The sequence below is a fragment of the Cynocephalus volans genome, chromosome 2 (assembly GCF_027409185.1).
Source record: "Cynocephalus volans isolate mCynVol1 chromosome 2, mCynVol1.pri, whole genome shotgun sequence".
NCBI classification, from domain to species: Eukaryota; Metazoa; Chordata; class Mammalia; order Dermoptera; family Cynocephalidae; genus Cynocephalus; species Cynocephalus volans.
Window position 1 is genome coordinate 194,683,301 of NC_084461.1, and position 15,520 is coordinate 194,698,820.

The 15,520-nt window shown below is 44.3% G+C and overlaps 1 pseudogene; it reads left to right on the plus strand.

The window, feature by feature from the left end:
* The first annotated feature begins 745 nt into the window (after window positions 1-745).
* Window positions 746-6,219, plus strand: LOC134370732 (large ribosomal subunit protein uL4-like; annotated as a pseudogene).
* The last annotated feature ends 9,301 nt before the right edge of the window (window positions 6,220-15,520 follow it).

The following is a 15,520-nucleotide window of genomic DNA, read 5'->3' on the forward strand; positions in this document are numbered from 1 at the left end:
TTCCCTTAACATTATGTTCTCAAGATTCATCCATGTTGTAGCAGGTATCAGTACTTCATTCCCCTTTTTCCCATTAAAAACAAAACAAAACTTTTAATTGTGGTAAAGAATACATAACATAAAACTCTCTACCCATTAAACAACTCCCTGTTTCCCCCCAGCCCCTGGTAACCACCATTCTACTTTCTGTTTCTGTGAATTTGACTACATTACATACCTTACATAAGTGGAAACATGCAGTATTTGTCTTTTGTGAATGGCTCACTTCACTTAGCATTATGTCCTCGTGGTACATCCATGTTGTAGCATGTGACGGAATTTCTTCCCTTTTTAAGGCTGAATGATACTCCATTGAATAAATATACCACATTTTGTTTATCCATCCACCCATCATTGGACACTTGGTTCCACCTCTTGGTTATTGTAAATAATGCTGCTATGGTCATGGAAAGCAAGTAGCTGATTGATATCTTGCTTTCAATGCTTTTGAATATTCAGTAGTCCCCCTCATCCTCAGGGGATATGTTCCCAGACCCCCAGTGAATGCTTAAAATTGAGACTAGTACCAAATCCTAAATATACTATGTGTTTCCCTATACATACATACCTATGATAAAATGTAACATAAATTAGGCACAGTAAGAGGTTATTAATGATTACTAATAATATATAGAACAATTATAACAACATGCCAGCTTCACTGCTCTTGTGCTTTGGCGCCATTATTAAGTAAAATAAGGGTGACATGGACACAAGCACTGCGGTGCCACAACAGCTGATTTGCTCTCCAAGATGGCTACTTTATAAGGACCTGGCAGGGAGCGTAGACAGCATGGATGCCCCGGACAAAGGGATGATTGATGTCTGTGGGAAAAATAGGATAATTTAGTCAGGCTCCCTTGACATTTCTTGTAAACAAGTTGTGTGTGGGTGGAGTTAGTGCCCATGTGCACCTGTGTATCTTTCTAGTTCATTGCTTTTGTGTGTTCTTGAGTTTGTGAAGCAGGCTGGAGGCAGAGAGCTCACCTCTAACAATAGAGCATGTTTACTCTGCTGGCAGCTGCTCAGTCTCAGTTTCACTTTGGACCTTGCTGGTAGCAGTTGAGTTTCTGAGTTTCTCTGTTGACTGCTTAGCTCACAGTGTTCTGTGTGCTGAATAAAGACTATTCCTTCTTCAACCAAGGCTCCAAGGACCTTTTTGCCGGTTACCTAGCTCATAGACCTGTGTGTGAAGGGTTTGTGAATGGGCCTGAGGGGTCTGTGAGCTCCAGACCCTAGCCCCAGGAGGGATGGAGCTGCACAGCACAAGATTTCGTCACGCTACTCAGAACAGTGTGCAACTTCAAACGTATGAAGTGTTTATTTTTGGATTTTTCTATTTCATATTTTTGGACCATGATCGACCATGGGTAACTGAAAGCGCCGATAAGGGGGGACTGCTGTATACTCAGAAGTAGGATTCCTGGATCGTATGGTATTTCTACTATTTTTAATTTTATGAGGAACCGCTGCACTGTTTTTCATGGTGGCGGCACCATTTAGATTCCCCCTGTATTAGTCCATTTTGTGTTGCTTATAACAAAATACACAGAACTGGGTGATTTATAAAGAAAATGAAATTTATTGCTTACAGTTTCTGAGGCTGGGAAGTCCAAAGTCCATCTGGTGGTGGCGACAGTGACCCAGGGGTCTCACATTGCAAGATGGTGGAAGCAGATAGAGCAGAGAGAGAGACAGACAGACTCTCCTTTTCTTTTAAAGCCCTCATAACCACACCCCTGACCATCATTTTTAATCAATTCACTAATGCACCATCCTACAACCCAATCGCCTCCTTAAGGCCCCACTTTTCAATTACCATAATAGGATTTCCCATCCTCTTAACAGTCACAATGGGGGGCTAAGTTCCTAATATATAAAACTTGGGGGACACAACTCAAGCTTCAGGGAGTTTGGGGAGGACATAATTCAATCCACTACACCCCCCAACAATGTGCAGGGGTTCCAGGTTCTCCACATCCTTAGCAGTACTTCTTATTTTCTGTTTTTTGGATTTTTTTTTTTTTAATAGCTATCCTAATGGATGTGAGGTGATATCTCATTGTGGTTTTGATTCACATCTCTCTAATGACTTATGAGGTTGAGCATTTTCTTTTGTGTTTGGTTCCTTTAGTTCTTTGAGCATATTCAAAATTGCTGATTTAAAACCTAGTAAGTCCAACATCTGGGCTTCCTCAGAGATGGTTTATGTTGACTGGATTTTTTTTTCCTCTGTGTATGGACCATACTTTCTTGTTTCTTTGCATATCTCATAATTTTTGGTTGAAAACCATACAATTTAAATAACAAAATGTTACAGCTCTGGAAATCAGATTCTTATTTAGCCACTCCCAGGACTTGCTGTTGGTCTTTGTTGTAGAAGTAGTTGTTTGATGACTTTTCCGAACTAATTCTATAAAGTCTGTATTCTTTGTCTTGTGTGGCTGCTGAAATCTCTGCTCAGTTAGCTTAGCCTTCAGCTAATGCTTAGACAGGGGTTTCCTTAACCTCCTGGAACCTGTAGGTCTCCCTGTCTTTGCTGAAGGGCTCTGTGCCTGAGTTGGGACACATCTTCAACACAGCAAATATTTGGAGGTCTTTACTTTGCTATTTTTACTGATATCACTCAGTAACTTGCTTTTTTCACTAAACATATTTTGGCGCCCTCTCCATTTTGTTATATTTCAGTCTAACTTATGCTTTTTAATGACGGCATGTTATACCATAGGATGGATTCATCATAACTTCACCATAAACTTGATGGGCATCGAAGTGGTTTCTTCTTTTTCGCTCTTACAGACTACAAAACAGTGAACATCTCAGTGCCCTGTGAGCCTTGAGAGATTTCCTGGAGGACAAATTCTCAGAGGAGGTATTACTGGGTAAAAAAGCATGCATGTTTGGAATTGTTTCTCAAGGAATGTTTGAAAATCTTAAAAGCAATCAGAAACAGAACATTTTGTCTTTTTGACGTGCAGTTTAATTAGAATGTATCCAGATGTCATTACATATATTTTATCTTTTAAAAAATCTTCATATTAATCAAAGTTTTACATCCCTCTATTTTAAGAAGTAAAATAGTTCCACGAGCCTTCTCTTCCATTTCTTCATTTCCAGAGGCAACTACCCTCTACCCTTTCTGCTTTTGATCATTTGGTACTTAACTCTGTATCTCTATGCTTCCCTAAGTCACATGCTTATATCGCCTAATTCTCCTGTTTTCCAGATAATATCCCCACCCTCAACTGTGCCTGCCATTATTTATCATTTCTGCAGCTTTGTGTGCTTCTTTCATCAGAAGAGCCTTGGGTTTTTCCAACTCTAGAAAATGACTCAGTCATTATGTCTCTCATCTTCCCTTGTTAGACATAGAGTGAGCCTTCGTACTGTTGCTTCCCTGTCTCTTAACCTCTCTTTTACATAGTGCACTGCTTTGGTAAAAGGTGATACATCCTGTATCTTCATCAGCACTATCTTCCTGTTTACAAACTCTCATTTTAGCTATTTCTAATCTGCTATCCACCAACTTCTACATACGATATGGTGTGCTATCCTTTCATTTCAAAGAATGTATTTTTTAAGTTTCTTTATTTCAAATCTGTTTTCTTTCCCCATAATGTTTTCATAGTTAATTATGGCTTCTATTCTTTCTTTTATTTCTTAATTCATTTAAATACACAATCATGCATCACTTAACAACAGGAATTTTGAGAAATGCGTCGTTAGGCAATTTCATCCTTGTGCTAAAATTACAGAGTGTACTTACACAAACCTAGACGGTATAGGCTACTACACACCTAGGCTATATGGTATAGCCTATGGCTCCTAGGCTACAAACCTGTACAGCCTGTTACTGTGCTGAATGCTGTAGGCAATTATAACACAATGCTCAGTACTTGTGTTACCGGACTCAGGTCCGGCTGCCCATCCCCTTGAAAAGGAAAGAAAAAAAAAACTCAGAAGTCAAATGGTTGATGTTAGAAAGGCAGATGCATTCAGCTGAAGGAGATGGCAGGCTATCCCATCTCAAAGATTTACATTTACTGAGGGGTTTTTAAAGGAAGGCTTGAAGGAATGGCATGTAGGAGGTGAAGAGCAGGAGAGCAGGAGATGTGAGTTACGAGGGGTCCATTTCTACGGGTCAGGCACAAGGTCTTGTCAAGGCTTCTCTGGTTTCTGTTCTCATCTTCGCTGTTATCTCAGGACCCTGCAAGATTTGGATTTGCTCTGGTGTACTTAGCTGGTGCCCAAGGTCAGCTTCAGTCATTTGGCCTTGATCATTTCTCAAAACTCTCCAAGTCTCAAAGAAAGAACTGTTAGCTTTGCAAAGTACTAATTAGCTTCTCAGCCTTGTTTGCCTACTTAGTGAGCAAGATAAGAAAGTCAGGGGATGGGACGAAAGAGTGGAGAGAAAAAACTGTCCTTTTAAAAATCCTCCCCCTGCCCTCCGCAGCCCAGGCAGCTTTAGGTCCCAACATGGCTTTGGTCCTGCTCACTCCAACACTTGTGTATCTAAACATAGGAAAGGTACAGTAAAAATACAGTATAAAAGATAAAAATGGTGCACCTGTACAGAGTGCTCACCACGAATGGAGCTTGCAGGAGTGGAAGTTGCTCTGGGTGAGTCAGTGAGTGAGTGTGAAGACCTAGGACATTACTGTGCACTGCTGTAGACTTTACAAACACTGTGCCCTTAAGCTACGCTAAGTTTATAAAAAAGTATTTTTCTTTCTTCAATAACAAATTAACCTTAGCTTACTGTAACTTTTTTACTTTATAAACTTTTAATTTTTTAAAACTTTTTGACTCTTTTGTAATCACACTTAGCTAAAACACAAACAGATTGTGCAGCTGGACAAAATATTTTCTTTCTTTTCATATGGGAACCTCTGGGTAGAGAGGAACATGGCCTTCTCCTCTCCCCACCACGGTGGGAGCTCGTCTACTGATAGATATCGGTGTACTCGGAAAAGGGGAAGTCATCTGGCAAAAATATCACTTTACCGGCTGTATTCAAGGCTCCAGATATCCGACCAGATATTGAGAACCTTGTTCGCACCGACTTGTGCCAAAACGACAGGGAGCCCTGTACTGTCAGTGAATCGAGGGTCGTCAGACCAGGGCCCACAGAGCGTGGCTCCAATTCCCAGAGGTCGAGGTGGGGGACTAATCGTCTGGCCAGGGTGCTTTTGGAAATATGTGTCACAGAGGCCACTTGTTTGCTCCAACCAAAACCTGGCACTGTTGGCACCGTAGAGTGAATAAAACCCAGAAGCGATATGCCATCTGCTCTGCCCTGGCTGCTTCGGCCTTCCTGGTGCTGGTAATGTCTAAAGGTCATTGTACTGAGGCAGCTCTTGAACTTCCTTTGTTGGCTGAAGATAAAATTGAAGGCTGCAAGAAAACCAAGGAGGCTGTTTTGCTTCTTAAGAAACTTAAGGCCTGGAGTGATATCAAAAAGGTCTATGCCGCCAAGCGAATGAGAGCTGGCAAGGGCAAAATGGGGAACAGTCATGGCATCCAGCGCAGGGCTCCTGCGTCATCTGTAAAGAGGGCGATGGTATCATCGAGTCCTTCAGAAATGTCCCTGGAATCACTCTGCTTAATGTAAGCAAAGTGAACATTTTGAAACACTGCTCCTGTTGGGCATGTGGGACGTTTCTGCATGTGGACTGAAAATGCTTTCCAGAAGTTAGATGAATTGCATGGTTCTTGGTGTAAAGCTGCTGCCCTGAAGAGTAACTATAACCTTCCCTGCATGAGATGATGAATACAGACCTTAGCAGAATTTTGAAAAGCCCAGAGATACAAAGAGCCCTCCAAGCACCACACAAGAAAATTCATCCCAGGGTCCTAAAGAAGAATCCACTGAAAAACCTGCAAATCACAGTGAAGGTAAATTCATATGCAAAGACCATGCCCCATAACACCATTCTTCTCCAGGCCAGGAATCACAAACTCTGGATGGGTAAGGCAGCAGCAGCACTAGGGGCCAAATCGTATGAGAATGGGGTTGTAGGCAATGAGCCTGGGGTGGTGAAGAAAGGAACAAAGGCTGTTAGTGTTAAGAAGCAGAAGAAACCTTTGGAAGAAAAGACTGCAGCTACCAAGAAACCAGCAGCTGAAAAGAAGCCAGCGGAAAAGAAACCTTCCACAGAAGAAAAGACGCCTGCTGCATAAATGCAAGTTTGCTTATTTCATAAAAGCCAAATCATTTTGGACAGCTTATTTTGAATTTAGACCTGATCAAACAGGCAATGAGAAAAATTTTTTTCTTTTCTTTTTGTATCTTTATTCTATAAGCTTTTATGTATTTTTAAAATTTCTTATTTTTTTTTTACTTTTTAAAGTTTTTTATTAGAATCTGAGACACATTAGCTCAGGCCCACCCAGGCTCAAGATCATCAATATCACTGTCTTCCACCTCTACATCTCGTCCCAATGGAAGGTCTTCAGGGGCAATAAGATGCATGGAGATGTCATCTCATATGATAACAGTGCCTTCTTCTGGAATGCCTCCTAAAGAGCCTTCCTGAGGCTGTTTTACAGTTAATTTTTTTTAAAGTAGGAATACACTCTAAAATAATGATAAAAAGTATAGTGTAGTAAATACATAGCCATTATCATGAACGTAGTATGTACTATACATAATTGAATGTGCTATACTTTTATACCGTTGGCAGCACGGCAGGTTTGCTTACACCAGCATCACCATAAACGCGTGAGTAATGCATTGGCCTATGACTTCATGATGGCTGCAATGTCACTTGGTGATAGGAACTTTTCAGTTCCATTATAATCTTATGGAACCACTGTTGTAATATGTGGTCTGTCGTTGGCCAAAGTGTTGCTATGCAGCACATATTGTGCCATTGTCCCACGTCCTTAAGATGCTGTCCCCTTACTCTCTTGATCATGGAGGATTACTTCCTTGTATTTTATTGGGAGCCCTTAGGAAGTCCCTTGATCTCTGGGTTGTGGAAGTGTCCCTCCAGGGTTTTTTGCATTCCTTCCAGCCAAATGCTCCAGGGGTTTCATAAAGGCATATTTTTTCTATTAATTATCAGCTTGGGATTCCCACATCATGTGAATACAGTTCATTTGAAGTCCATATCTATATTTGGTAAAGACTTTGGGCTCTGAGTCCTCATAAAAGAGTTTTTTCCACCCAGAGCTCGAGGTAAAGATGAGATTCCATCCTTGACACTTTCTTAGGCCAATGGGCAGAGCTCCCCTGGTCCTCTTCTCACTGATGTGCAGCCCCACCAGTGTCCTGGCTTTATCATGGGGCTTCATGTCTAGTATTCTGCCTTCCCCAGGCTCAAGCGCTCCCAGCCGTAGGTCCTGTATTCATGTCTGATCCCCACCGTGGGCCACTGTAGTGGCAGCTCATGCTCTTACCACACTGGCTACACATGCCTGCTTTACTTATGGGACCTGGGAATCCTTTTTATTTCCATGCTTGGCTATGTATTAAATTTTTCTGTGATTTTTCCTCTAGAATTTCAATGTGTTTGAAACACATTAATTCAGTGTGCCACATTGCTGATCTGACCTAAATTGCATTTTTTAATATCTGAGTTTTCAAACTAGGGAGAACTTCATTTGCCTGTGTGTAACTCTATCACATCTGCAGAGACTGCATCTCTTTCTTTCTCTGTGTTAACCGTATCCCATCTGCAGAGTATTCTGGATATTTTTTCCTGTACAATGGAGCCACATCATCTACATATATAACTGTGAATTCTACCACGTTCACCTAGGAGAGAGAGAGAAAGAGAAACAATTTAAGAAGTGTAGTTTGGGGACTGCACTTAATTTTGGCCTTTCACACTGACATTAGACCTTAACTTCTGCATAAGATATGGGGCACTGTTACTCTTGGGTTCTCATGAGAGCCCCCGACTATAATTTTATATCTCCACTCACTGTGAAGGGAATTAAGATGCTATATTTCATTGAAGTATCTTCTATCCCTCTATCTCAACCCCTTTTCCCACCATAAAATGTGCAAGTTTGTAAACTCTCAAGTCATCAATATCCTTGTGTTTAAAGCAACTGGTAATCCTGACTGGGTTCATCTGATGGCAAAACAGATTAACGTAAAAAAAAGTTTATTTCTGTATATGGGATATTTGCCCTTCTGGGCCTTTGACCCAACTCCAGGGAAGTGGCTTAGTGCCTTTTTGTTATCTAATCTCTTTTTTCGCTGATCTTGGACTTCTGGACAAATGTTAATTACAGCAAAACCTTATTAATACAAACCAGTTGGGGAAGTCAAAATAAGTTCTAAGTTGGTATGCTTTAATAAATACAGTTTCTTAATTTCCAGAGCATGCAGAAAATTCTAGTATGCTCATGATGTTTTGATAAGTACAGATGGAATCTGTTTTACTAAAGTGACTAATACATGTAATCAATATTAGCTGTGTACACATGCAAGGTGCTTACTGACATGGTGCTTACAAGTTGCTCCTTATGCTGGCTAAAAAAAATCTCTGCAACGGTGTGTATATTACTCATTTGCTACGTGCAGAGGGCACCTCTTGCTTTTGCTTTTCCTGCCTCTGTTTCTCTTGTTTCTGGTATCAGCACATTTATTTTCCTTTGGGGAGCTGTCCCTTCTCACACCTTAATAAAACATGATTGGGATGGAGCTGTAGGGGTGGAGGAAGGCCCAGGAGTGGTCAGAATTATAACAAGTAGATAGGGCTACATACACAACCCAGTCTGGATTTGTGAGGGGCAGTCCCTATATTTTTGTTGGAAGTGTTGGGAAATATATGCCTTCTTTCTGCTGGAGTTGCTAAACTGAACGAATGCAGGCCTGAAGCTATTGGTGGCTACAATGGTTATCTACTGCTATAAAACACATCACCACAAACTCTGTGCCTTAAAACAACACATTTATTATCCCACAATTTCTGTGGATCAGGGGTTCACACATGACAGAACTGTGTCCTCTGCTAACCCAAGGTCTATCAAGAGACTGCAATCCAGGGGTTTCATCGTCAGGAGCTCAGTCAAGCTGGGAGAGTGAGCTGAGCTGTCAGGGGTCCGAGTAGCTGATCAAAGCAACAAGCCAAAAATAAAAGAGGTAAGCCTTTAATCATTTACTGCTGAGGTATAAAGGTAGGAGTGGAAAAGTACTGAGTACTGAGTCAGAGTGGGGAAAAATGTCTTCAAGGTTTCCCCCTGGTGTGGGAGGGCAGCTTTCTCCATGAGGCATGCCAGGTAAAGCTTTTGTGATTGCCCATGGTCAGGCCTGAAAAATCTCACATAGGACTTTTTTTTTTTTTTAAAGATGACCGGTAAGGGGATCTTTACCCCTGACTTGGTGTTGTCAGCATCACGCTCTCCCAAGTGAGCTAATCGGCCATCCCTATATAGGGATCTGAACCCATGGCCCTGGTGTTATCAGCACCACACTCTCCTAAGTGAGCCACGGGCTGGCCTCTCACATAGGTTTTTTTTTTTTTTTTTTTTTTTTGTTGTTGTTGTTGTTGTTGGTTTTTCGTGACAGGCACTCAGCCAGTGAGTGCACCGATCATTCCTATATAGGATCCGAACCCGCGGCGGGAGCGTCGCGGCGCTCCCAGCGCCGCACTCTACCCAGTGCGCCACAGGCTCGGCCCTCACATAGGTTTTTAACCACGTGCCAGACTCTCTGCTCATCTGAAGGCTTGGCTGGGGAAGGATCCACTTACAAGCTCACTCAGTGGTGGGTGGCAAGATTTTGTTCCTTGTGGGATAATGGACTGAGATCCTCAAATCCTCACTGAGGCCCTTGGTTCCTTGCCACATGGGCCTCTGTCACATGACGGCTGGCTTGATGAAAGCCTGCAAGATGAGAAAGCATTGGAGAGCATGTGCTAGTAAGATGGAAGCCACAATCTCATGTAACCTAATCAGAAGTGACAGCCCATTAACATGTCCTATGTTTTTAGTCGGAAGCAGGTTACTCAAGGGGAGGAAATTACACAGGGCTGTGAGTCTCAGGATGTGGGGATCACCTGGGCCATCTCAGAAACTGCCCACCTCATTGGCTAACTGGCAACATAAAGGGAGGGTCTCCTCGAGGTGGAAACCATGCTAAAGGCAAACAAGGCCCAGAAACAGGAGGAAGACAGACACTTATGGTCTCAGTTAAGCCCCTGGTTCCAGACACCCCTGACACCGACCACCCATCGGCATCCCAGTACACGAAGTAATTACTTTTCCTCTAAAAATTCTGGTTTGCATTGGGTTTTCGTCACTTAAAACGGAAAGAGTTCTGCGAATTACAAAAACAATTTGTTCAGATTCTTCGGGTTTCAAGGAACAGAGATGTGTTAGGAGTGAGGTGTCGGGGAGAGTGGGCAGGGATGGGGAAGCATGGAGGCAGGGAGTGGTTCGTGAGCCCCGGCCAGAAACCCACCAACCGCATCCTTGAGAACGCAGTGGGGTCCAGACCTTAGGGTTCTCCTGATAGAACCTAGCCTCGACATTGTTACTGCACACAACGGGACTGCGTGTGCACTAACCAAAAAGCAAAGCAAAACTCGAGCAGGTGCCACGTGGAGTGGTTGGACGTGATGGGGCTAACCCGGGAGAGCTTCGCGGAGGAGGCGAGGCTTCAACGGATCAGACAAGCGGCTGTCCCCGGCGCCCCCCACCTAACTCCCACCCGTGGGGCTGGAGGGGCCTCCGCTCCCTCGTCGGGTCACAGGGGGTCAAACTGAGGCGGGAAGAGGGGAAGCCACCGCGCAAGGTCACCTTCTTGGCTGGTGTCAGAGCCAGAGTGGAATTCATGTCCCTGCCCAGCTATGCCAGGGCTCCGGGCTCGCCCTGGCCGGCGCGGTCGGTTTTCTAGGGTGGCATCGGAGAGCCGTGGGGCTGGCCTGCGGAGGGGCCACCGCGCAGCCCACGGCTCGGGTGCGGTAGCCTCGCCGCCAGCCACCGGGGCCGGCGAGCTGGAGAACGGGGAGAAACCCCGGGACCCTGCAGGGGAGCGGGCTTCCTGGCAGGCCTCAGCCGATGACAACTGCAGGGGACACAACAACAATGGCTTCCTCCGGGATATCCCTTCCGGCAGCCCCGAGTGCCCGGAGGGGCGCAGACGCTGGCACATGCCCGCCCCCCACCGGCTGCGAGATGAGGGGACCCGCGGTGTCCCGCCCCGGAACGTGCAGTTGCCTTTGTCTGGGAATTTATTAAGAAAAGCTTGGCAGCAAGACTGGGTGCTTGCACCTGTTTCTCAAAGAGCCATCGAGCCCTGTGAAAATCTTTGCAAAGTGTCCTCTCGAATGCCAGGCCGGAGGAAGTCACGCCGCACCTGGATAGGAGCTGGGCAAATTACGCGGGAGCTGGAGGGTCCGTTTAGGGCTGCTACCCTGTATGGAACTGTATTCTTGTAAGAACTAGCCATTCAACATTTACTCAGCATTTATTTCCTGCCAGCCATCCTGCTCGCCTAGCTGGGCATTGGCGGTGAACAAGATAGATGCGTTCCATACACTCTTGATTGCAAGAAATTTCTAGTTTGCAGTCCTTTGTTACTGATCTATCCAATTGGTCTTACTGCTGGTCCTGCCCTGCCTCAAGTAGCAATCTTCCCTAAGGCGAGTCATCAGGCTGCTGGTAGTCCCAAAGGCAGGACAGAAGCAGGAATGTTCTGTCGGATGTTCCCTGCTGGTCAGTGCCAGCTTCCAGAGGCATCCCGGAGTCCATCTTCTACTCCACTGTCTGCTCAGATGTCACCCCAGGAAGCCTTTAAGCTGTGGCTCTCCCTGGTTTTCCCAAGGCTCACTGCGCTTATCTGGTCATAGCACTCACATTACAGTGAGATAACTTGCTTGTCTGTCTCCTCACTAGAGTGCAAGCTCCCTGGAGGTAGGACTTGTGTCTTTCTCATACTGTGTCACCAGCGTCCCACTACTAGCTGGCACATAGTCCTCAATTAAGCCATCCTAGAAAGAAGGAGCTGGTTGTCAGAGTGGAAGCAGGATGGAGGAGGCAGGATGAGGGAGGGTTGCCACTTACATGTCACTGTCTCAGGGAGGCACACCCCCCAACCCCAGCCCCCAAACTAGGTTAGCTCTCACGTTACATGCTGTCATTGCATACTATGTTTTCTTTTTTAGCATTTAACATATACCGTAATTATTACTTGGGAATCATTTGTTCTTCATTTGGCATCCAGGATACCATAATCTGGTTTTCTTCCTACTTCATTGACTGCTTATTTTCAGCCTCCTTTGCTGGTTCCTCCTCATTTTCTCAATCTTTTAATGCTGGACTAGTCCAGGACTTGGTCACCATCTTCTCTTACCTTTCCGCACTCACTACCATGGAGCTATCAACCAGTCTCAAGTCTAAGTACTACTGAGTAACAGCAGAAAGCAATGGTTGTTGAAGCTGGATGTTGGGCACATGGGGAATCATGGTGCTATTCTATTTTTGTATGTGCTTGAAATTTTCTATTAAAAAAAAGATTAAAAATAAATGGCATCTATATTTTAAAAAAAGAATGAGGTGTTTGCTGAAAGGATGCTGGTGGTCTGGCAGCCCTCCGGAGGCCTGCTGTGGAGGGGGCAGCTCTGGAGGTGGAGGCGCTGCGTTTCTCCAGGTGCCTCTGCTGCCCTCTGTGCACCTGCTCTGTCTTCCCTTGCCCACAGGTCATTTCTCCTCCATACTGTACATCTTTTTATGCACATTCCCTGCCACCTCTGATTTTCTGCCTGCACAAGTCTCTTACTGGCCCTTCTTACCCTCTGGGCATCGTCTCTATCCCGCATTAGCTCATACCCTTTACAACTGCCCCTTTCTCCTTATGTGCTAGTACTCATTCACGAGGTCGAATCTCCTTGGTCCAGGTCATCCTATTAAGCCCAGCCATTTTATAGGTGGTTCAACAAGCCTGTGAAATGGCTGTCAGGGGGATCAGCCAGTGGGCTCATGAGGGTGTCCTAGAGGCTGTGGACATGGCAGGCATTCTGTGGCTTGTCTTGTCTTTTCTAAGACATAAGGCAAGCCATTTTCATAAAGATGGCAAGGATTCCGGTTCGAACAATCACTACTTTGATATTACTAGAGTCTGAATGAATGAGGATTCAACTGAGTTTTAGCGTGATTTCAGAGATTTGGTTTTCTTTTTCTTTTTTCTGGTTTCCTTTTTCATGAGTAGTCACCTGCATTAACCAAGGCCTCCCTGTTGCAAGTGAAGAACACCCACCTTAAACAGGCACGGATCCAAATGGGATTCGCTGGCTCGTGTGCCTGAAAAGTTCAAGGGTAGATGTGCTTCCTGCTGGGCTCCATCCAGGGGTCAAACAGTGTCGATGTCATCAGGTCTCTCTCTCCCACCGCTGTTTTTCTCTGTATTGGCTCCATTCTCAGGCAGCCTCTTCTGTCTTCATAGCAATAATATAGGTACAAGCCGGTTGACATCCGGGCTGACATCCTCTCTCCTCAGCAACCCTGACTGGAAGAGAGATTCTCTCTTCCCAGTGGTTCCAACCCAGCGTATGGGTTGAGTTTAAATTCATATGTTGAAATCCCAATCCCTGAGTACCTCAAAATGTGACTATATTTGTAGACTGGGCCTCTAACGGGGTAATTAAAGTAAAATGAGGTCCTGTGGGTGGGCCCTAATCAAATATGATTGGTTTCTTTATGAGAAGAGGGGATTAGGATACAGACACATGCAGAGAGGGCCGGCCCGTGGCTCACTCGGTAGAGTGCGGTGCTGATAACACCAAGGCCATGGGTTCGGATCCTATATAGGGATGGCCGGTTTGCTCACTGGCTGAGCATGGTGCTGACAGACACATGCAGAGAGAGGACCATGTGAAGTCACTAGAAGAAGACTGACACCTACAAGCCTAGCAGAGAGGCCTTAGAAAAAAACAACCTCCTCACAACTTGATCTCTAACATCTAGGCTCTAGAATTGTGAGAAAATAAATTTCTGTTGTGGAAGCCACTTGCTCTGTGATATTTTTTACAGCAGCTCGAGCTGACTGATACAGTCTCAGGACTGAGTCTCATTGGCCTGGCTCAGTTCACCTGCACATTCCAGAACCAGTCTATTAGGCCAGAGGTCTGCAATGTTTGGGTCGCATGACCATCCCTGGGGCCCCACCTAAACCACATGAACTGAGAGTGACAGAGGGGCGGTTCCTCAAAGAAAAAGAGAATCGCTATTAAGTGAAGAAAGAGAAATGAATGCTGGTAAAAGCAACAACAGTGCCTCCATCTGTTACTCTCTCCATATCTGTTTCCTTTCTCTAAAAGGATGAGCTGTTTGTGGAACAATCTTACAAACAACCTCTTAGCCTACAAACACATTTGTCAGGGACTTCTAGAATTTGACTTTTTTATATTGAAGTGAGTTTCACATAACATGAAATTAGCCATTTTAAAATGAACAATTTAGTGGCATTTAGTACATTCACAGTGCTGTGCAGCTGTATTGGTCCGTTTCTGTTGCTTATAACAGAAATACTTGGAACTGGGTGATTTACAAGAGAACAAAATTTATTGCTTACAATTTTGGAGGCTGGGAGGTCCAAAGTCCAGGGAACACTTATGGTGAGGGTCTTCTTTGGTGGTGGCTTTACAGCAAATGCAGGGGTCTCACATGGCAGAAAATGGTGGAGTAGAGAGACAGACAGACTCTTCGTGATCCCATTTTAAAGCCCTCAGAACCACTCCCCTGATCACTATTATTAATCCATTCTCTATGGCATGGTCCTATAATCTAATCACCTCCTCAAGGCCCCCACCTTTCAATTAACATAATAGGATTTCCCACCCTCAACAGTTACAGTGGGTATTATTAAGTTTTGGGGGGACATTCAACCCAAGGCAGCAACCATCACCTGTATCTAGTTCTAAAACATTTTTGTCACCCCAAGAGGAAAGCCTGTACTCAGTAAGTACATTCCCTTCCTCTCCCAACCCCTGAAACCACCAGTCTGTATTCTGTGTCTACGGATTTACCTACTCTGAATATTTTATGTAAATGAAATCATACAATACTTGTCCTTTTCTGTCTGGCTTCTTTAGCATAATGTTTTCAAGTTAATCTACGTTATAGCATCTATCAAAACTTCATTCTTTTTAATGCCTGAATAATATTCCATGATATGTAAGAAGGTACTTCAAAAAGTTCATGGAGACATAGAACTGAAAGATACTAATATTTCCACTAACTTTTTGAAGTGCTATTGTATATACTAGAATTATTTTCTTCTTTTCCATTTTATTTTTAATTGTGGTAAAATACATATAACATAAAATTTACCATCTTGGGCCGAACCCGTGGCTCACTCGGGAGAGTGTGGCGCTGGGAGCGCCGAGGCCGCGGGTTCGGATCTTATATGGGGATGGCCGGTGCGCTCACTGGCTGAGCGCAGTGAGGGCGACACCAAGCCAAGGGTTCTGATCCCCTTACCGGTCACAAAAAAAAAAAAAAAAAAGTAAAATTTATCATCTTAACC